A 25,010-nucleotide genomic window follows, 5' to 3' on the forward strand; every position below is an offset into this window, starting at 1 on the left:
ATTGAAAAAAATCAGACCCGCCAAATTCAAAGACCCAATTCAAAAGTGGGCATCTGAAATGAACAGACATTTCTCAGACAAAGAAGTAAAAGCAGCAAATAAATATATGAAAAAATGTTCAACATCACTGGTCATTCAAGAGATGCAGATAAAAACAACAATGAGATTCCACCTCACTCCAGAAAGAATGGCAGCTATCAAGAAATCAACCAATAACAAATGCTGGCGGGGCTGTGGGGAGAAAGGAATCCTTCTCCATTGTTGGTGGGAGTGCAGACTGGTGCAACCACTGTGGAAATCAGTATGGAGATACCTCAAAGAACTAGGACTAGAGGTTCCATTTGACCCAGCTATTCCCCTGCTGGGCATCTTCCCAAAAGAATTAAAAGAATCATACCACAGCGATATATGTGCACCCATGTTTACAGCAGCACAGTTTGTAATAGCTAAAGCTTAGAAACAGCCCAAGTGCCCATCAACTGGAAACTGGATAAAGAAGATGTGGCTTTTTATAAAACTACTCAGCCATAAGGAACAAGAAACTAGAGACATTTATAGCTAAATGGATGCATATTGAGGCCGTACTCTTAAGTGAAATAAATAGGACACACATGTGTAAATACCGAATAGTTTCTCTAGTGTGAGAAACTCAAAGTGTAAATAAGAATTAAAATTATTTAAGCAAATAATTGATAATTTGAAATATTAAAAGGTCCAAAGGTGTAGGAGTGGTGGGAGGGGAAGGGGAAAGGAAAAATTATGAGAAAAGAAAAAAAATGAAAACGAAATCTATGTAAACAGGGAAGGGTGGAGGGGGTGAAGGGCACACAGGTAATGGGGAAAAAAATAGGAACCAAGATACATCATGTTCAGGTACAAGCACCCAATGATAAATGTAAACATACTGTATACCTAAAATGTACCAATAAAAGAATTTAAATAAATAAATACATGAAACCCAAAAGAGAAACAACAAAAACATCTAGAAAAAGTTACTCTAATTAGTACACCTCATTTTAAATAAATTAGTCACTGATGAAAAAAGCCAACTGTTAAAAAAGTATGTAACTTTGAATTTGACTTTAAAATGAAAGCAATTTAATTTTCAAATGGAAAAATGTGAAGGAAACTTACTATTCCTGCAATCTAATTAAAGCCAAGATATATTTCAATGTGCTTTTATATTATATTTCCTAGGCAAAGTAGACAACAATGTAAAAAGAGTATAGACTTTGCATTTTAGTTATTATATCCAAAAGAATCGCTTAGTTGTATTTATCCTCATTTTCCCCATCTATAATGGTATGAATGCTTCTGCAGGAACATGAATAAACTATATAATATGACATTTGTTAATATATAATAAAATATGGTAATATATATTAGATTAGACAGCATACACACAAACACAGAGTTACTTCTTATATGTTTTGTAAGGTCACTGCAAATACTGAATTAGTGAGCACTGAATCATTTCTCCTAGGAGAAATACAAGATTAAGTTACCGTGAGCCTCTAGTCACAACACTGTCACCAACAGATCTATATATAATATTGTTTTCTGTGTATTTCTGTTTAAGGGCATCTTATTTAAAATATATTGTTGATTCATTAACACTGAACTATTGCCAACGGTACTACAACTCATGCCTGTAGAGCTCATGCCTGACTGAAGATTATCTCTGACACAAGTATTTTGTCCATAAGGAGAACAGCCTTCTTGCAATAGGAGCACTACATAACCCTTCAGTACTACATCTGTGGACCATACTGACCAGTGAAATCATCAATAAAGAAAAAAAAGAAGAAGAAAAAGACACCATTCAATAGACCATGAAAGGGACACTTGTTTATAGTATGGGAGCTAAAACAAGAAAGGAGACTATTGCCTTGTTCACCCTGAGCTGAGAACATGTACATCAGGTGACTCTGTTCTCACAGTTCTGTACATGTCCTCAAATGATCACTAAAGTACTGTAACTGCTAATTTTGCAATTACAAAAAAATTTTTAGCAAGTGGGTCAAATTTGCAAGTATGGAATCCATGAGTAATGAGAATTAGTGGTATGTGTACACCCATACACACATACAAGATGTACAGTACACATTTAAATATTTCTATTTCCCACATTAATTACACAATCTTAGCACAATGAAATAGTAACTACTGAAGCCACTAAAAAAAATAATTTCTGCAAGAACATTTCTAAAGTAGTGACTAATGATTATTATAAACACTCATTTTCCTTTAAAATTTATTATCCCCTCACAAAATTAACAAAACTAGAAAGCCAGGTATGGTGGCTCATGCTTCTAATCCCAGCACTTAAGAGGTTGAGGCAGGAGAATAGCCCGAGTTCCAGGCTAGCCTAGGCTACATAATGACTTAAGGACAGCCTGGAATACACAGCAAGACCCTGTCTCCAAACAAAAAACAAAACTGGAGCCAAGAGTGGGGGAATACACTTGTAGTCCTAGCACTCAGTAGGCTGAGCCAGGAAGATCCAAAGTTTTGACTACATAGTGAGACCCTGTCTCTAAAGAAATTAATTAATTGGGCCGGGCATTTAGCTCAGTGGTTCCACCACCTGCCTTGAAAGCGCAAGGTCCTGCCTGAGTTCAATCCCTACTACCAAAAAAAAAAAAAAAAAAATATATATATATATATATATATATATATATATATATATATATGAATGATAAATTAATTGGGTTGGGGATGAAGCTCAGTGGCACCACACCTGTCTGGCAAGCACGAGGTCCTGAGTTCAATCCCCAGTACTGAAAAAAAAAAAAAAAAAAAAAATTTAAGTAAATAACAAAATTTAAAAATTTTGCCTGTACTTTTACTGAGAACCACAGGTACCAAATATGAAGTGTGATTAAAAAATATGAATGTTATGCTGGGGATTTAGCTCAGTGGTTTCGCCACCTGCTGCACAAGCTCAAGGACCCGAGATCAATCCCCAGTACCAAAAAAAAAAAAGGAAAAATATGAATGTTTTGTATAAATACTGAATAGTTTCTCTGATGTGAGAAACTGAAAGTGTAAATGAGGACTAAAATGTATAACAGGTAATGTGAAATAGGAAGAAAAGGGGCAAAGGCGAAGGAAGTGGGAGGGGTAGGGGAAAGGATAGAAGGGAATGGGATTAATATGAGAAAATGGAAAAACAGGAACAAAATCTTTGTAAATAGGGAGGAATGGAGGGGTTGAAGGGAGGGCTGGGCAAGGGTGAAAGATGGGAACCAAGAGAGATTATGTAAAGGTGCAAATTTCCAATGATGAATGTCATTATATTGTATACCTAAAATGTACCAATGATTAGAATGATCAATAATGCAAAATAGGAAGAAAAGGTCCAAAGGGGTAGGGGTAATGGGAGGGGCAGGGGAAAGGAAAGAAGGGAAAGGAAAAATGGAAAAAATGGAAATAAAGTCTTTGTAAATAGGGAAGGGTGAGGGGGTGAAGGGAGGGCTAGGAATGGGAAAAAAATAAATTTAAAAAAATATGAATGTTTAACTTTTTAAAAAAAATGTATTCAGTAAAAGACACACTGCCATTAATACCTCTCAGTATGCCCTCCCTCACTTAGAACACACTTATGCTGTCATTCTTGCCATTTTCTGAAGCAGTTCTGGAAGTTCTTTTGTGTCTTTAGTTGTGTTTCTTTAGCTGCACTGTGGCTTCTCCCTCAATGTCCTATCCTAAATCAATTTAAAAGTTTGCCACCCGTGATCATTCTGTCTTTAGGGTGGCACCAGCAGTCACTTGGTGCCAGATCTAGTGAATAAAGTGAGGACACACTATAATGTTTCAACAGCAGGATTCACATACTGATCACATATTATTAAGACACTCATGAAAAAAGACTTCCAAAACTTTTCAGAAAGTGGCAAGAATGATGAGCTAAGTGTTTTTCAAGGGGGATTAATGGCAGTGTCTCTGACTGTAATTGTTTTTCACTTTAAACATTCACCATACATTTAAATCACTTCTCACACAAGTGATTTGTTTGTTTGTTTTTGGTACTGGGAATTGAACTCGGCACCTTGCGCTTGAGAGGCAGGCTGCAGAACCACTGAACTGAATCTCCGGCCCTGCAAGTGATATTTTAAAAGTGACAGAAGCCATGCATGCTGGCACATACCTGTGGTCACAGCTACAGGGCAGGCTCAAGAGGATCACTTAAACCCAGTGGTTTGAGGCCAGCCTGGGCAATCTAGTGAGACCATGTCTCAAAAAAAAAAAAATGCCTATCAGAGCATAACTTTAGGGATGCCGGATAGGGTCACTATTCTGACCACAAGAAAAATATCAATAGAACCTCTAGTATATAAGGAAATATATCAATAGAAAAATATCAATAGAACCTCTAGCATATAAGGAAATATACTTTGAATGCTGTAAACTACTACTAAAATTCAAGGTGATAGTAATCTTTCATCTCATGAAAGTTCCCCAGGACATAATAGATATTTTCTTTATACTACCACAAAAGAAATAGTAACAAACTTAATACATTTTATAATTTAAAAGGAAGAAAATGCATCATGCTTCCTCAAAGACTGCTGAACAGCAGCAACATGATAGATTAGCCATTACCGAATAAGGTTAGTAGGTAATAAGGGGGTCTTAAATACTATAGTCTATTTCCATAGACACATAAGATCTTAGCAAGCACAATATGTTGGTCTACTGTAAAGAATATTCAGAAAACCATTATTTGAATATCTAAGCAGACTCCAACAAAACTCTACTCTTCAAAACTGGATGAAAAATATTAAACAAAAAGATGCCAACACTGGGCAATTTTAGTGCAAAAGAATACTAAGTAACACTTTATGAATTAATGATACCTATACTCTAATGACCAATCTTTGGAACTATACGTGCCTTAAGGTGGAGGGCTGAGTTAGTACTAACTTAATGACCACAAATATAACTTGTCATCTATGATATTAATCTGTTTGCAACATGTGAGAATCTGAACCTCAATCCAAGCTTTCAAGTTGAACTGAAAATAAGTCCATGTACATAAAAGTAAAATTGAAAATAAACTGACAATCAATATCTATAATTCTTACAGAGAAAAGGACACCTTCATGACAGTTTTAAAGTAAAATTTGTCACTCTTGTTGCTTTTGCTACTTTGTGCATGCCATGTTGTTTTTCCCGTGATGCCTGTTTGCCAACCCTACCTTGGAGCCAGATGATTATAGACTGAAACCTCTATGAACTGTAAGCAAAATAAATAAATGAATAAATAAATAAAGTTTGTCACCCTTCCCCTTTATAAATAAATAAAAAAAGTTTGTCACCACGTGTGGTGGTGCACGTCTGTGATCACAGCACATGGGAGGCTGAGGCAGGACAACTGGTGTTAGTTTGAGGCCAGCCTGGACTATATAATGAGTCCAAGGCCAGCCTGAACTACACAGTGAGACCTTGTCTCCAAAAAAAATAGGCAAAATTTGTCAAGGCTGAATGAATCTGTCCAAAAATTTACCTGAAATACAAGTCATAACTTTTGGTGACTTCACTGTCTTCTTCTTCATTAAGAACTCCTACCAGGACTGGGGATTTAGCTCAATGGTTCTTCCGCCTGCCTCACAAGCGCAAGGTCCCAAGTTCAATCCCTGGTACCAAAAAAAAAAAAAAACCCAAAAACTCCTGCTACCTTAAGTATTTTTAGAATTGTAAGGGATTTATTCCTGTTAATTTATTTTGAAAATGTTTGAAATTTAACAAAAATATTTTGAAAATAGTATAGAGGTTTTGTATAATCTTCATTCAGTTGTACCCTAATATTACCATCTTATATAATCACAGTACAATTATGAAAACCAAGACATTTACACTCATACAATACTAACTAATCTACCAATCTTAATGAAGGTTCCCTACTAATGTTCTTTTCCTGGTCCTAATTTCAATCCAGAATCCCACAAACTGCTATATTTCTTTAATCTTGTCCAATATGTGGTAGTTCCTCAGTTTTTCCCTTTTCCTTTATGTTAGTTTGGACTCATAGCTACTATTTTTATTCTATGAACTCTGACCCAATACTATCATTATTTTGTCCCAGCTTTGGCCAATGGAAGTACCTCTTAAAGCTAATACCCATATCCCTCCATATGCCCCACATATTGAGTATTTGCTTACTTTTTGGTACCATTAAATGTTCCAGGATTAAAAAAAAAGTTCCAGGCTCATTTTTATTTCCTGTGCCCTAGTCCTAGAATCAACCATCTCTCCAGAATCTTGTTGTTAATGATATTTTATATTGGAGAATACTATTAGAAACCAAGATCTGGGCAGTACTATGTTGTCACTATGCATAGGTCCTCTCAGTGGACAGAGGCCACATCATCTACAGTGTTTTACTTCTTGTTCAGTGTAAGTACACATTTAAAGTATACTCAAGATGCATGCCCTTATGAGACAAAATAACTAGAGTACAAAATTTGTGTATAATTCTTGCCTTAGTTTTCCAAATAACTGAGGCGAGTTCTTTTCTTCTCCAACTCAGTTTGGTAATGTTATCCACTTACAATACAGTTAGGTTCATTTGTTACTGTTTATATTTTTTCTAGGGTTTCTCCAGTTTGATCTGCATGATGTTTATTCTGGGAATCATACATCTGCTTTAAACACACATTTAATACAAGTAGTTTGTTTTTAGGGGTAATGAATGGTGAATGGGAGGAAAACTTAGTATCTCTTTGACAAACACACAGTTCCTGATATTAATGAATCAATTCAAGACATTCTAGATATCTCCAGACAGAACATTCCATCCTCAGTGTCCTAAAATGAAAATGTCATACAAAATAGATAAAGACATAGATAAAAATAAGCACACCAAAAAAAAAAATACTTATACAACCATTGTTTTATTCTTTCCTCTGTGTTTCCAAGATAGTTCAAGTGGAATGTGAAATAAAAACATGAGTAATCTTCCTGTTTCCTTGTAGGTCCTACGCCCTATTTCCTGCTTCTTTCAAATCTGAAAGATAGAAAACTGATTACAGTGCCTTGAGAAAGCCTTTATATAATTAACACCGATTCTTACTGAATTTTATTTAAGAAAATCCAAATTTTTATTTAAGAATACTTGTTGATTGGGAAGAAAGTGTTCAAATGGGAAGCGGAACAAGGAAGGAAGGAGGGAGAAAGGAAAGGACAAGAAAAAAAGTGAAAATAGAAGGAAAAATGGAAACAAAGCTTTTATACACAGGGAGGGGAGGGGGCTTGAGAGGGGAATAGGATAAAATTTTTTTTAAACAGTTATTAATAAAAAAAGAGAAAGATTAAAAAAAAAAGAATACTTGTTGAATGTATCCTGTGTACCAGGCACAACGCTAAGTGCTTTATACACATTTATCTAAAAGCTTTGGGAAAGACTCATTAACTCTGTTATGATTCACATTGATTTGTTTCTTCCCTAGATCTTATATACCATTATGCCACTACAGTCAACATCTGGTGATAAAGAAAAGCTAGTAGCACAGGGCCAAGTATGTAGTTCAGCAGCGACACGCCTGCCTGTAAGTGCAAGGTCCTGAGTTTGATCCCCGGTACTGAAAAAACAAAATAAGAAAAACTAGTAGCAAAAATTTTTCAAGGCCAATTTTTTATGAGAAACAATTTCACCTACAGATGGTGCAGATAAGTGGATATTTAATAGTAAGAGGTAAAAAGCAACCATAGACACACAGTTTCTGTGAAGAAATGAGAAAGGGAAATTATTTTACTACCTAAAAGTACAAAAATAAAATCATTCCATATAAAGTACAGTTGTTTTAGCATTTTACTTATCATCCTAGACATGATAATAAGTTGGTGCTTGTATGTACATAATACATCTTAATTCCTTTTTTTATCCCCTTTCCATTCCCTCGTTTCCCTCTCCATCCATCTCTGGATCCCCGTCCTTTATTTTGTACATATTGGCAGTACATAATGTCTACATTCCTAGTACAGAATTGGTACATGTATATAACTGTTGGTGGGAATCTACACTAGTAAAACCATTATGGTAATCAGCATGGAGATCCCTCAAAAAACTAAAAAAATTCCATTTGACCCAGTTAGTCCCCTTCTAGGTATCTTCCTGAAAGACTTAAAGATGCCATATTACAGTGATATAACCATATCCATGTTTATAGCAGCACGATTCATAACAGCTAAATCTTGGAAGCAGGCTATATCCATTAACAGATGAATGGATTAAAAAAAATGTGGTCCTTATACACAATGGAGTACTACTCTGCCATAAAGAACTACATTATTTTTAAACAACAGATTTTTCTCAACACTATTTCCTTCATGAAATCCTGAGTTAAAATAATTTATGCAGAATAAAATATGAACACAGTATTACTAAGAAGTACCTGAACTAGATGGATCATACTAACATTTACAAAACCAGCAAGCTTTGGACAGAACAAATGTAAGTATGTAAAATAATGCCTGAATGAGACCCCTCAGATATGCTAACCTAGGTCTCAACTACTACTAAAATCAGACACTTCTAGCATCACTATAGATTTGAGTTTATTAGATCATTCTCACTAACCTTCCACAGCAGCCAGGACACAGAAATGCTAATGTGAAACTTGAATTACCAAGTCACAACCTCCAGTCAGTGCCTAATCTAGTCTGTCAGTCTCTGGCAGAGAGGTTTATTTATCATGGACACTCAAACTCTACCGTTTCCCCTTATAACAAGGTGAAACCACAATGGATAAATTAGCTGTAAATAGGGAACAATTTTAATTTGCTAAAAATATTCCACACTCCTGAAACTATGTTCACTTCCCAGAAATCAGAACAGTGAGACTCGTATTCTGGCCTGGTTCTTAACTTCTTATTAAACAGTTTATTACTGTGGAAATGGTTAACAGCATGTAATAAATTTCCTTAAACCCAGATTATAACCTGGGGTCCTTCTGACAAATATCAACAAAACGTCTAGCAAGGACCCTCAGAAGAATGCTCTTATCCAGTCACAGAGTACAAAGAAAATTGTATTAACTCTTATTGGAGGGGTGTGCCAGAAGATGCCACACCTTGCTTAGAACACAGAAAGGAGGCAGCGGTATTCTTTAAGATGAACAACCAAGGAACCCTATCATGTCCTTTCTTACTCCTATTACTTGCCTAAATTAGCTAGCTACTTAAGTGGAACAAGATCACATGGAGGAAAAGGTAAAGGTAAAACAATCCATAATTTCTCTCCCTCTCAGTCCTTTCTTGTTCATCAGTAAGCTGAAGATAAAATATGTATATATTAAGAAGAAAAATAAAAACAACTTAGTTTTGTACAGAATTTCCACTATCCTAGTAAGAATTACACATGCAACTACAGGCCAAAAAGTACAATTATGTAATTTCAGTGATTCCACAAATGAATTCAATATTCTTACATTTTCATTTTAAATGGGCAATGAACAAATATAAAGATGAATGATAAAATTCATACTAATAATTTAGATTTTTAATTTTTACTTACTTCATTACATTAAATTTTAGTATATGTGCTGCCGAAGCAGGCACCAAGTTACATTAAATGACAATTTTTTAAAATGACAATTCAAAGGAGACCACAAAGAAAGAAGAAAAATAAAAACTGTGTATTTTAGTACCTTTAAAGCACTTTTGACTGGAATATAGCAGCATGAGGAAAAGGAGGAGGGAAGCAGTTCCCCGGGACCCAGAAGGATCTGAGGCAAGAACAGAAGTCTACAGGGAGAGTAAAGAGAGAGATTTTAAAGAAGAGGACGGAGATACCACTCAGTGCTCTCTCGCAGAGCCCATGCTCTCCATGAGGGAATGGTAGGCCAAACCTGCAGACACACAGTGACTATTGCCAATCCCAGAGGGCTCCACAGAGAAATGCACCAGTGGAACAGAGCAGTGGATGAATTGGACTACAGCGGCTGCTGAGTTATTGGGATTCAGACCTCACTCAGGAGAGGGTGACTGGATGGTAGCCATCCTGGAGAGGGGCGAATTGAGCCTGGAACTCAGAACGGCTGTGGGAGGACTCGAGTCATCTAGTGGCTCCCAGTGCCACCATGTGGGTGCTGAGTTCAAGTTAGCAGGAGATCAGGGAGCAGAGTTCAAGCCAGCAGGAAACACATAGAATGTTATAAGCTCAAGGAATCTGGTTCCAGCCTCATAGCCAGAAATCGGCCTGAACTTTAGAGGAACTAAAGGGGCAGGCTGTATGGGATTATCCACCACTCCACTGTGAAGCTGCAGCTAGCTTGCTGGGATTACTGAATTTGGCCCTGGACTCTTTACCCACACTGCCTAGCAGTGACTGCTAACAGAGACACACCCTGAATTGGACTTTTTGGGTTTTTAAAATTTTTTTTTCTCCTTTCTAGTTCTTGTTTTCTTTTCTTTTATCTTGATTGTTTGAACAGTTTCTAGGTTTTTGTTGTTGTTGTTCTGTTCTTGTTTTTATTTCTTTCCTTTTCTCTTTCCCACCTGTCCTCTTCACCACTTTCCTAAAGTTTGCCCTCTAGCCTTGCTTCTGATTTCTTCCTCTTCTATTTCTGTTTTTTTAACCCACTAACCCCTTTTAAATAGTTTCCCCTAATGGTAAAAATGCCATATTAAGGGCCATAATTTGTCATTTTCTAGGCTGTATTTGATGGTATTGTTATTGTTCATTCTACTACTTTAGCCAAAGTGACATAATTGTGCTAATCAGTTATTGCTCCTGGTGTACCAAGACTGAGATTGACTAAGAGTCTTAAAAAAATCCCAAAAAACCTAGCAGGGGATTTAGCTAAGTGGCATTTCGCCTGTCTTGCAAGCACAAGGTCCTGAAGTTGAATCCCCAGTCCCCCGAGGAAAAAAAAAAAATTTACAATCCAGGGCCAAATAACTGGCAGCTGGGCCAAACAGGCAGAAATTTCTCATCCCCACTAAATTGAGGAGGTAGGATCCTGCAACAGACTCAAAATCCAAAAGCTACCTACATCTAGAAGATGCTTCTGAGAAGTAGTCATTTCCTAAGGGTTCTTAATACTGAGAATAAAGCTACTTGCCATGAGCAATTTGCAAGCATCAACTCAGGAAACAAACTTTTTAAAAAATAGAAAAAGAGGGGCCGGGGATTTAGCTCAGTGGTTCCACTGCATTCCCTGCAAGTGCAAGGACCTGAGTTCCCAAAGTACCAAAAAAAGAAAAAACTTTGCTACTGTGTTGAGTGTAGAGGTCGCCACATGCTCTAGTGGGCCAGTCTGGGAAGATGCTCAAGCAAAAAAAACACTTGATATTACATCCTGATAAACCCAAGGACTGGCTAGAATTCTGACATAACCATGAGGGTTTATCTGCCAAACCACTGTACACATAAGAAAAAGGAAAAAAAAAAATAGAAAAAGAGAGAACAATTAAATAAGATGCAGCACCCACAGACTTTCAGCTCACCAAAGACAAACCCAGGGAGCAAATGAAGTGGAACAATCTGAAAGCCGCCCACCTGGACTCTCTGAAATGGTAACACAGAACTAACAAAGCAAATCTATGAGGCTCTAGAAAAAAATCAAAACAGAAATAATCTCCCAGATAACTGCAGAGATGGTGACCAGAATAAAAGATACAGATTTAAAACAAAAAGAAAAGGAACAAGATGGAAACCATGAATACCCAGCATAATAAAGAAATGAAATCCATGAAACAAATTCAAAAAGATATCCAGGAGATTTAAAACTTCATTGAAAGTATACAGAGCAGATTGACCCAATGTGAGGAAAAAATATCGGACATAGAACACAGGATTGCAATTAGTGATCATGAAAAGAGATTTCTTAAAAATAGTAAGGGAACATGAGAAATAAATCCAGCAGCTGCTAGATGATGCAAACAATAACATAAGATTGACTGGACTCAATGAAAAAGCAGGAGATGCCACAAATGACATAAAAAACCTGTTCTCAGAAGTAATGGCAGAAAATTTCCCTACCAGCGAAATATAATATGACATACAGATAAGTGAGGCATACAGCACTCCAATTAGCCATGATTAAAAAAAAAAAAAAATCTTCCCCAAGGCATGTAATAGTCAAGATTCCAGAAATTCAACACAAGGACAGAATATTAAAAAGCTGTTAGAGAAAAGAAACAAATCACCTATAAAGGAAGGGCAGCAGAACACAAATTCTTAAGTCAAGGAGAGCTTGGAGTGAAGTATTTCAAGCCCTAAAGGAAAATACCTACAACCCAGATTGATGTACCCTGCAAAACTATCCTTCAAAATTGTTGGAGAAATAAGGTACTTCCATGACAAAGAGCACCTGAAGAAATTCATTACCAGCAAACAAGCATTCCAAAGTGTTCTGAAGGATATTCTACTAAGAGACAATAATGATTACAATTACATCAAGCCCAACAGAATGAATCCACCAGGCAAGGCAAGAAATTAGACAAAAAAGGAAAGAAAGAAGCCAACAGCAGGAAAATAACATGACAGAGAGAAGACAATATATATCAGTTATAACCATCAATGTTAATGGTTTCAATTGACCCATTAAAAGAAACAGATTGGCAGAATGGATCAAGAAGCAAGATCTAACAACATGCTGCATACAAGAAACACATTAAATTGAAAAAACTTCATAGACTGAAAGTCAAAGGATGAAAAACAATATTCAATGTGACAGGAACTGGGAAAAAGGCAGCGGTAGCGGGCCAGGAATTTAGCTCAGTGGTTCCCCCACCTCCCTTGCAAGCAAAAGGACCCAAGTTCGATCCCTGGTACCAACAGCAACAACAACAAAAAGCAGGGGTAGCTACTCTATTTGTAGACAACATGGACTTCGCGCCAAGACTGATCAAGAGACACAAAAAAGGTCACTACATCCTTGTAAAGGGAACAATCTAAGAAGAAGATATAACAACCATAAATATATATCCACCAAATAGCAGCACACTCAACTATACAAAACAAGATATTAACAGACATGAAAAATCATATAAGCACTAATACGGTTCTAATGGGGGACCTCAATACCCTACTGTCACAAATAGATTGACTAGACGAAAAACCAACAATGAAATATTAGAACCAAAGTTTTGAAAAAATGGACTGGGTAGATGTCTACAGACTGTTCTACTATACAACATCAAAATGCACATTCTTCTTTGCTGTACATAGGATATTCTCCAAAACAGACCATATACTAGCTCATAGAACATGCTTAAGCAAATGTAAAGGAAATGAAATAATCCCATGCATATTGTCAAGACCATAGCACGATGAAATCAATGACAACAGAAACCTCAAAAATTCCATAAACAGATGGAAATTAAATAATATCTTCCTGAAAACCCAATGGGTCACAGATAAAATTAAGGAAGAAATCAGACTAGGTCTACAATTGAACAATAATCAGAAGAGAACATACAGGAACTTATGAGATGCAATGAAAACAGTCCTATGAGGAAAATTGATAGTGGTGAATTCCCATTTCAGGAAAACAAAGCAAGCTCAAATAATCAACCTAATATTGAACCTCAAGCTTCGAGAAAAGGAAAAGTAAGTCAAGCCTAAAGCTCATACGAGGGAGGAAAATTATAAAAATCAGAGCAGAAATTCATGAAATGGAGAAAAAAACAATACAAAGAATCAATGAATCAAAGAGTTGGTTCTTTGAAAGATTAAGTAAAATTGAAAAACTTTTGGCCAACCTTATTTAAAAAAGGAAAGAAAAGACTTAAATCCATGCACTTAGGAATGAAAAGGGTGAGGGCCGGGGATTTAGCTCAGTGGTTCCATCAACTGCCTCAAAAGTGCAAGGACCTGAGTTTGATCCCCGGTACCAAAAAAAAAATTTTTTTAAATAAAAGAATGAAATCACAGACCATGCAGAGATTCACAAGACCAGCAACACCAACTTTGAGAATCTGTATTCCAGTAAGTTGGAAAATACAGAAGAAATGCACAGATTCCTCGATACATATGAATTACCAAAACTGTATCAAGAAGACATAGAAATTCTAAATAAACCAATATCACCAAATGAAATTGAATATGTAACTAAAAAGCTACCAACAAAGAAAAGCCATGGCCCTGATAGATTCACTTCTGAATTCTACAAGAAATTTAGAAAATACCTAAGGCCACTACTTCTCAAATTCTTCAATGAAACTAAAAGGGAAGCAATACTCCCACATTCATTTCTTGGAAGCAAGCATTACCCTGATTCCAAACCCAGAGAAGGATCCAACCACAAAGGAGAATTACAGGCCAATCTCCATAAGGAACATAGATGCAAAAATCCTCAGTAAGATACTGACAAACAGAATGCAGCAAATCATCAAGAAGGTTATACACCATGACTAAATTGGATTAATCCCAGGGATGAAGGGATGATTCATATGCAAGTCAATAAATGAAATACACTATATTAACAGAGCCAAGGACAAAAACTATATAATCCTCTCAATAGATGCAGAAGAAGCATTTGACAAGGTCCAACACCCATTCATGATAAAAAAAAAAAAATCTACAGAAAATTGGTATAGATGGTCTTTATCTCAATCTGATAAAAGCCATCTATGACAAACCAACAGCCAACATCATACTGAATGGACAGAGACACAGCTTTCACTCTAAAATTAGGAACAAGACAAGGATGTCCACTGTCACCACTCTTGTTCAATATCGTTCTGGAAACACTAGCAGAGCAATTAGACAAGAGAAAGAAATAAAAGGAATAAGGACAGGAAGTGAAGTTAAATTATCATTATTTGTGGACGACATGATACTCTACATAAAAACCCCAAAAGCTCCACCAAAAGACTCCTAAATTTAATAACCAAATTCAGTAGTGTAGCTGTATACAAAGTCAACACTCAAAAATCAACAGCATTCTTGTACCCAAATCACAAACTCACTGAAAGAGAAATTAGGGGAAAAAACCACCTTTCACAATAGCACCCAAAAATATGAAATACCTAGGACTCAATCTAATGAAGGAAATAAAAGACGTTCACATGGAAAACTACAATACTCTGAAAAAGGAGATCAAAGAAGATATCAGAAAATGGAAAGATATCCCTTGTTCTTAGGTAGGAAGAACCAGTGTAGTGAAAATGGCCATACTGGTTTACGCACCATTCACAGGGAACCTGCCCTTATTGCTGGCTCTACATGGGGTCCAGGCAGATTCCTGCAGAAGGCCCCAGGACTGGCTACTGGCAGGGAAAGAGGTCAGTGAGTGTACCCAGCAGTGCCAGGAACGAAGCTGCCACATGCACAAGCTAGAGGGCATATGTGTTCACTCCTTGGAGGCAAAGCTGCGAAGCTGGCGGGGCAGTGGGCGACTGGGTGCTGAGCATCGATGGCGAGAAGGGAGGGAGCCTCAAGCACATTGAAGCCCAGAACAAGATCCGTGCCTGTGGGGAGCGCCTTAGCCCGGGACTCAGCAGGCCTCAGCCAGTTCAGAGCAAACCGCAGAAGGCCCTGGCCCCTGCCGCGGACCCCGCGCGGTACACCTTTGCACCCAGCGCCTCCCTCAACAAGACGGCCCGGCCCTTTGGGGCACTCCTGCCTGCCGACAGCGCCCCGCAGCAGGATGGACAGCCGCTCCGTGACCGCTGGTCCCCGATGCCAGCAAGCAGCGGCTGATGCAGAATTCCGAGGACTGGCGGCCACGGCCTGGGACATGCCAGTCCCGCTCCTTCCGCATCCTTGCCCACCTCACGGGCACCGAGTTCATGCAAGACCCGGATGTGGAACATCTGAAGAAATCAAGATCTTGCAGCCAGGTGCCCAGGACAGAAGCCCCAGCCCCAGCCTCACCACCCCCAGCCCCACCAGCCGCCCACCCTGGGCTGTGGACCCTGCATTTGCTGAGCGCTATGCCACGGACAAAACAACCACGGTGCTGACCCGGCACAGCCAGCCAGCCACACCCACACCTCTGCAGAACCGCACCTCCGTCGTCCAGGCCGCTGCCGGAGGGGGCGCTGGAGGACCCAACAATGGCAAGACTCCCGTGTGCCACCAGTGCCACAAAGTCATCCGGGGCCGATACCTGGTACCACTGGGCCATGCATACCACCCAGAGGAGTTCGTGTGCAGCCAGTGTGGAAAGATCCCGGAGGAGGGTGGCTTGTTCGAGGAGAAAGGGGCTATCTTTTGCCCCTCCTGCTATGACGTGCGCTACACACCTGGCTGTGCCAAGTGCAAGAAGAAGATCACAGGCGAGATCATGCATGCCCTGAAGATGACCTGGCACGTGCACGGCTTCACCTGTGCTGCCTGCAAGACACCCATTCGCAACAGGGCCTTCTACATGGAGGAAGGGGCACCCTACTGCGAGCGAGACTATGAGAAGATGTTTGGCACAAAATGCCGAGGTTGTAACTTCAAGACCGATGCTGGGGACCGCTTCCTGGAAGCACTGGGCTTCAGCTGGCATGATACGTGCTTTGTTTGTGCGATATGTCAGATCAATCTGGAAGGAAAGACCTTCTATTCCAAGAAGGACAAGCCCCTTTGCAAGAGCCATGCCTTCTCCCACGTGTGAGTCCCTCCCCCTGGCCCCACCCAGCCAAGGGTGAAGGGTCTGGAGTTACCCCCAACATTCCTGGTGGGGCTAGCAATGGTTACCCCAACCCCAACTCCTGGCCAAAGCCTGGGGTTCCCTGGACACTGTCTCACCTCTTCACTCCTTCCCCTCTTACACACACTTCCCCCACCACTCTCTCACTCTGGTGCTGGCCACACCGGCCCCTGTTCACCTCCAATGCCACAATAAACCTGTAGCCAGCTGGAAAAAAAAGAAAGAAAGAAAGAAAATGGCCATACTTACAGACTTGTACAGATTTAATGCAATCCTAACCAAATTACCAATAGCATATCTCACAGTATTAGAAAAAACAATCCTGGCCAGGGATTTAGCTCAGTGGTCCTGCTGCCTGCCTCACAAGTGCAAGGTCCCGAGTCCGATCCCCAGTAAGGAAAAAAAAAAAAAAGAAAAGAAAAAACAATCCTAAAATTCATTTGGAACCAGAAGAGACCCAGAATAGCAAAAGCAATTCTGGGCAACAAAGGTAACGCAGGGGCATCAAAATCCCTGACTTGAAATTATGCTATAAAACTAGTGTGATAAAAACAGCATGGTACTGGCAAGAAAAACAGACCTGAGGATCAAGGGAACAGACTAGAAAATGCAGAAATAACTCCAGACATACTCAGCCACCTGATCTTTGACAAAAGAGCCAACCACTTTCACTGGAAGATAGACAGCCTCTTTAATAAATGGTGCTGGAAAAACTGGCTTTCCACATGCCAAAGATCGAAACTAGACCCAAATCTTTCACTGCGCACTTACCTAAAATCAAAATGGATCAAAGATCTAAACAATAAAACAGGGGCTGGGGATTTAGCTCAGTGGTTCCAGCACCTGCCTTGAAAGCACAAGGTCCTGAATTTGATCCCCAGTACCAAAGGAAAAAAAACTAAATACTAAGAAACACTAAATATGAAGGAAGATAGAATAGGTTGAACTCATGAAGACACTGTTGTAGACAAAGACTTTATAAGCAAAACCCTAATTGCAAAGAAATATCACAGAGAATCAACAACTGGAATCTCATCTTATTAAAAAGCTTTTGCACACTAAAAGAAACCACCAATAGAGTGAAGAGACAATCCACAGGGTGGGAAAATTTTTTTTTTCTTTCCGGTACTGGAGATTGAACTCAAGGACCTTGTGTTTGCAAGGTAGGTGTGGTGCCACTGAGCTAAATCCCTGGCCAGGGAAAAAATTTTTACCAGCTACTCATATAAAGGACTATTATCTAGAATATATAAAGAACTAAAACAAAATTAAACTCCCAAATTTAAAGACCCAATGCAAAAATGGGCATCTGAAACAAAAAGACACTTTTCAGATGAAGAATTAGAAACAGCAAATAAACATCTGAAAAAATGGTCAACATCACTAATCATTCACAAGATGCAAATTAAAACAATGCTGAGATTCCACCTCACTCCAGAAAGAATGGCTGCTATCAAGAAATCAACCAATAACAAATGCTGGAGGGGCTGTAGAGAAAAAGGAACCCTTCTCCACTATGGAAATCAGTGTGGAGATTTCTCAAGAAATTAAAACTAGAAGTTCCATTAGACCTAGCTATACCTCTTCTTGGTATCTTCCCGAAAAAATTAAAAGCATCATACCACAACAAGATATGTACATCCATGGTTATAGCAGCATAGTTTGTAATAGCTAAATCTTGGAAACAGCCCAAATGCCCATCAACAGTAGAGTGGATAAAGAATATGTGGGGCTTTTTTTTTATACAATGGAGTACTACTCTGCCAAAAGGAAGGATGAACTTCAAACATTTATAGCTAAATGGATGGACTTTGATGATGGAATCTTAAGTGAAATAAATCAGACACACGTGTTTAAATACCTCACTGTTTCTCTCATGTGAAAAACCAAAAGTGGAAATAAGGACTGAAATGTATAGTGGATGTTGGAAAATGGGAAGAAAGTGTTCAAATGGGAAGATGAACAAGGGAGAATGGAAGGAGAAAGGAAGGAAGGGACAAGGAAAAAAACGAAAATAGAAGGAAAAAAGGGAAACAAAGCTTCTGTACATAGGGAGGGGAGGGGGCTTTAGGGGAGATGGGAGAAAATAAAAGTTATTTTTTAAGGGCCGAGGATTTAGCTCAGTGGCACCATGACTGCCTGGCAAGTGCAAGGTCCTGAGTTCAATCTCTGGTACCAAAAAAAATTTTTTTTTTAATAAAATCATTTTAAATTTTCTGATTGTTAAAAAAAATAAAGCACTTTTTTCCTTCTTTTTGAACAAGAGGGCCTACATTTCATTTTGCCTTAGGCCCCACAAATTATATAGCAACTCTGCCAACACTCAACCTTTCCTTGTCTGAACTTTAATGAGTAAATGAAAGCACAGAGGAAAGGATAGAACAGCTAAAATAGCACTAACTACTACATCTGATTTTCTTTTCCACAAAAACTTGATATAGTCCAAATTATGGTATACTAAGATGGGACCAATGCTCTTACTGAAGAAGTTCAGCAAGTGTCCAGATATAATCTGACACAGTAAAAGGTACTAAGGAAAACAGCCTTTGAAACAGTGGAGATCATAATAGTATTTTTCTATATTAGTATTACAGTAAAAAAAAATCATAAAAAGTTATATGAAATATATGTCTTATAAATTCATACCACCATTATGGAAAACAGTACAGAAGCTACTCAAAAACATTAATAGTAGAGTTATCATATGATCCAGCAATCCTACTTCTCAGTATATATCTAACAAATTTAAAATCAGTATGTCAGCTGGGCATGGTGGCACATACTTGTAATTCCAGCACTTTGGAGGCTGAGGCAGGCAGATTCCCAGGAGTTCAAGGCCAGCCTGCGCTGCACAGTGACTTTTAGGCCAGCCTGAACTATATAACAAGACCCTGTCTCAATAACACCACACACACACAAAAATCAATATGTCAAAGAGATTATCTACACTCACATGTTGATTGTTGTATTATTCGTAATAGCCAAGCTATAGACTCAAACCTAAGTTTCAATGAATAGGTAAAAAAACAAATTCATAAAAATATATGGTATATATACATATGGGAATACCATTTATAAAAAGAGGGAAATTATGCCTTTTGTGACAACATGGATGACCCTGGAGAATATTATGCTAAGTGAAATATGCCAGGCACAAGAAGACAAATCCTGTATGTTGGGGCAACCCACTTTCCGGTCCCCTTCTGTCCCTCTTAGACAGAAGCTATCTTCTCTCAATAAATTCTTCCTACAAAACAAAAACAAAACAAAACAAAAATCCTGCATGTTCTCACTTACATGTGGAATCTAAAAAATTTGAAAACACAGAAATAAAGAAGAGTGTTTACCAGAGGCGATGAAGTAAATGAAATGGGGAGACAATGGTCAAAGGCTATAAGGCAGAAGAAATAAATGATAAATATTTGAAATAATCCATATGTTAGTTAACTGGATTTGATCATTACACATTGTATATAAATATTATAAGATCACTTTATATCTCATAAATATATAATTTTTCAATGTCCAATAAAAATAAACTTTAAAAAATATGTGCTTAATCATGCATTAGCAGAAACATTAAAATGTCAGACCAATTCCTAAATTAAAATACTATCCAATTAACTTTAGCAAGTCAGATAGGAATAACTATCTTTTAGAGTTAAAACTTTCAAAAAAAAAAGAATGAAAGAAAGAAGGGAAAGGAAGGGTGTTGAAGAGAAAACAGAGGCATAGAAAGGTGACATAGTAAGAATGTAAATCCAGACCTTTTGCCTTTAATGTCATTTTCTTGTGCAATATACTTTAATAAATTAATTGAAAATATCTTCCAGGTTGTTAAATTAAACTACTTTATATACTACTTTCAATCTTCCATAAATAAAGTTTTGGATAATCTGATATAGAAATATGTCACAAAATGTCTTAGGCCTGTTTATGCTCACCTGTAATCAAAGCTACTTGGGAGGGTGAAGAGGGACGATTGCCAACCTGTGCAACTTTGTGAGCCACTGACTCAAAATAAAAAATTACAAAGGCTGGGATGTAGTTCAACGGTAGAATGCTTGCCTAGCTTGTATAAGGCACAGGGTTTTATCCCTAACATGGGGAGGGGAAAAAAGGAGGAGGAAGAGGAAGAAGTGTCATAGTCTATTTGGGCTGCTATTATGGAATACAATAAATTGGCTTGAATAACATTTATTGCTCACAGTTCTAGAGGCTGGGAGATCAACCCAAGATCAGGGTACTAGCAGATTCATGTCTGGTGAACACAATCCTCTCACTGTGTCCTCGCTTGGTAGCCTCTGGGATCTTTTTTATAAAGGCACTAACCTCGTGACACAGTAATTTCCCAAGGCCCTCCTAAGGGGTGAAGATCTCGAAATATTAATTTGGGGTCAGGGAAATGGCAAGTATTCAGTTCATAGCAAGAAAGTACAAAGATATCCTAGAGCTAGGGGATACTTCCCAAGGCAAACTACCCTGGCCATTGTTAAAAGACATTGAAAACTGCAACCCATGCAAGGGTGTCTATTAGTTTGCTAGAGCTGCTGTAACAAAAATATCACAAAGTAGGGGGCTCAAACAATAAAAATTTATTCGCTCACTCTTCAAAGTGCTAAAAATCCAAGACCAAGGTATTAGCATGGCTAGTTCCTTCTGAGGAATTAGCTTCTGATATAAAGAAAAATGTGTCCTATGCTTCTCTCCTAGCTTCTAGTAGTTTACTGATAATCTTTAGTGTTCCCTGATTTACAGTCCAGTATCTGCCTTCATCTGTACATACATGTATGCATCTATATCTAAATTTTACCCTTCCTATAAAGACGCTGGTCATACTACACTAGATTAGGTGTTCAACCTACTCCAGTATGAAGTTCAGTAATTATATTTCAGTGACCTCATTTCCAAGGATCACATTCTGATGTACTAAGAATCAAAACTTCAACATATGAATTTGAGAGAAAAATAACCCAAAACAGGGTCTTAACCAGAAGCCCACAAATACGCTCCAGGAAACTGCTAATTCTTAGAAGTTTATAACTTTAGTATGTGCTTATGTAACCGTACAAGTAGGAAAGTTCACATATGTAGGTCATGTTGTATTAAGAGAGCATATATAGATTTCATCAGACTCTTACAGGAATGTATGACTTTAGAAAAGAACCAATAACCAAAACAAAATAATCACTGGATTTAAGGTTTATCAAGTTCTAAGATTCCCATCATCTTGAACTAGTAAGCTTATTATCTTGTAAAAAATCTAGATCCCAGTTCATATCATTTCCTTCTATAATACACTGGTTACAAGTCAGATTTCACTATAAAACTGTAAGCCACCTGAGAGCAAGGGCAGTTTCATTCATTTCCATATTCAGGACCATAGCCATACAACTTAACAAACTATAAACAAATATAACTTTTCCCAACAAACAGTATTGACATAAAATTAAGAATATTACAAACTTTTAAGAGCTTTCAAGCATCCAGGAGTTGCATTACTGTTTTTTAAGACAAGTATGACAAAATGAGAGGGAAACTAATCCAGGCTGAGTAAATTACACTCCTGGACCATACAATCTAATAATTTCAAATTAGAATCATGTGGGTACTCAAACAATTCATAACTATTCAAAGTTGCTTTCATACTGTGTTACTGTCAATGTAAATTTTATATTTGAGGTCAAAACCTTTGACAAGGCAAAGATTCACCTTATCTTCTCTCAGAATAAAAAGTTTTAGTGTAATTCTCCAACTTCCTACAGAAGTCTTAGGACCTCTGTAACTACTCCAAAGAACTGTTGTAATGTATGTTGTAGCTATAAATTTTATAATATTTGAAATTGAAAGTAATTTTAAATATTAAAATATATTAGTTTATAACTTTTTTAAAAATAACATATCTATGAATTGTTACTGTTAAGTACCATATTTTATTTTTAAAACTTTTTTGAAAAGTAGCTCTGCTTAACATTCTAACAAATCTTTTTAATATCTGGCTTAATAGAGGGCAGCTGGATTCTCAAGCATGCTTCTGTATTCAATCTATTGTGATGTCAGAGTAATTGGAAGTATGTACAGTATATGAAGAAAATCCAGCCTCGTACAGGTATGTGGTTGAAAAAGGAAACAGGATTTTAGTAGCCTTTCAGGCATTTGTGGAAATTCTTTTTTTTTAAATTAATTTTATTGGTACATTGTAGGCATACAATATAATGACATTCATCATTGGAAATTTGCCCCTTTACATAATCTCTCTTGGTTCATATTTTTCCCCATTCCCCTGGCCTCCCTTCAACCCCTCCATCCCTCCCTACTTACATGGAAATTCTTTTTTAATACTACACAAAAACTTGAGAAGTAATGGGGTTTTTTTGGTACCAGAGATCGAACTCGGGACCTTGTGCTTGCAAAACAGGCAGTGGAACCACTGAGCTAAACCCCCAGCCCTGAGAAGTAATGATTTCTTAAAAATTAGTTACAAAACCCAGGCATAGTGGCGAATGCCTGTAATCCCAGCACTCAGGAGGCTGAGGCAGGATGATCATTGAGAGTTCGAGGCCAGCCTGGGCTATAGTAAGTTCAGGGCCAGTCTGAACTACAAAGGGAGACCCTGCCTCAAAAAAAAAAAAAATTAGTTACAAAGTAGAACCAGAAAACACACTGATGAACTTTTATAGAATTCATTGCCATTTCAAAGGATCTTATACCCATCCAAAATGTTATGACATCACATATACTGGCCATTTGGAAAACATTGATTCACTTATACATCCAGTCCAAATGCTGGCATATTTCCTTTTAGACTATTTTTTAAAATACTCATTTAAAAAATATTACCACTGGTCTCATCAGAAAAGTTTTTAAGGGGCTGGGGACTTAGCTAAGTGGTTCCGCTGCCTGCCTCGTAAGCCCAAGGTCCCAAGTTAGATCCCTGGTACCAAAAAAGAAAAAATATTTACAGCATCATCTAAGGCTAGTGTTAAGTGAAACTGGCTTTTTCAAAGTGCAGTTCTTAGCCACAAAGAAGACAATAAAAATTGATACAGTGATACTGTCTTGACATATGATAAGTAGCTAAGAGTTTTATCCACTGTTGTTTTTCCACAATCATTGCAAGTATTAACATGGTGAAAAATCACAAATAACATCTTAGAACTATTATGAAAAAATTTCACCTCTCAGATCCCCTGGAATTGTTTTAGCTCACTGCTAATAGTGCAGCTAACATTACCAACATGAAATCTCTTTCCAGTATTCACCACATGCACACACATAATTCACATATACAACTGAAGAAACATTTCTGAGGTAAATTTATTGTGTATATGAAGACAGCAATTTGACTAGATATGTCACTGGGTGGTAGAATGCTTGTGGAGCATGTAAAGTGCTGGGTTGGATCCCCAGCATAAAGAAGGAAGGAAAGAAGGAAGAAGAGAAGGAGGGAAAACCATTTACATAGAAAGAAAAAAGAAAACACCATTTTCCTAGAAAGCTTTTTGGCAAGGTCTAAGTTATTCAGATCGTTTTCTAAAGATTTTTTGAAGTGTTTTCTAATATACATTCAAATGAAATGGTCTTATATACATAAACTTTCAAAAAAATTAAAATCTCTGATCCTATGAACTATAAACCCCCAAAGGGAATATAACCTTACAATTATATCACCATTTTCTAGGGTTCATTACTTATTTATTAAATAAACAATGGCCAAAGTTACGTATAAATCCAGATGTCTGGTGAAAGACAAAATTTTTCCTCTGAAAAGGCTATAAATAAGTCATTGCATTAGGTTTTAAAACTATATTTCTAGAAAAGAGAGTAAAAATGATGGTGATGCAAGATGTATATGTACTACTTCCTATTGGCCCAGGGATTTAGCTCAGTGGTGCTGGTGCCTGCCTGGCAAGCACAAGGTGCTGAGTTCAATCCCTGGTACTGGGGGGAAAAGAAAAAAAAAAAGTTAACTTCCCAGTTTGAGTGTAGTGATTATATATTTCAAAGATATACCACCCTTTCTTGCTTTTGCTACCTTGTGGGCACCATGAACTTTTTCTCCTTTGGAATAGCCGCTCTGCCATGTGCCCCCCTGCCTTGGAACCAGGTGATTATGAACTGAAACCTCTACAAACTGTGAGCTAAATAAACCCTTTCCCATTTATTTATTTTTTGTGTGTGTGGGATCAGGCTTTAATGAATTTAAACACAAGGCACTCGTTCCCAGATGTACATAAATTACAACTGCTTTTTGCTTTTTTCATCTCTTAATCCTTTGGATGGGAATGAGAAAATGTTTGGTCTTGCTCATTTTTTGTTTGTTTGTTGGGGTTTTTGGGGGGGAGGATTATGAGACAGGGGCTCACTATACAGTTCAGACTGGCTTTGAACTCATTATATAGCCCAGGCTGTACCCAA

The 25,010-nt window shown here is 37.7% G+C and overlaps 1 protein-coding gene and 1 pseudogene across 1 annotated transcript in view; one reads left to right on the top strand and one right to left on the bottom strand.

Annotated features, from left to right (window-relative positions):
* The window catches only part of Bmpr2 (bone morphogenetic protein receptor type 2), a 212,612-nt gene that overhangs the window by 134,919 nt on the left and 52,683 nt on the right, over positions 1-25,010 (bottom strand). The gene's annotated exons all lie outside the window — the stretch shown is intronic.
* Positions 15,515-16,691, top strand: LOC106009896 (PDZ and LIM domain protein 7 pseudogene; annotated as a pseudogene).

Source organism: Heterocephalus glaber, unplaced genomic scaffold (assembly GCF_053883595.1).
Source record: "Heterocephalus glaber isolate CG9 unplaced genomic scaffold, H.glaber_assembly_v1.0 deba00000621, whole genome shotgun sequence".
Lineage (NCBI taxonomy): Eukaryota > Metazoa > Chordata > Mammalia > Rodentia > Bathyergidae > Heterocephalus > Heterocephalus glaber.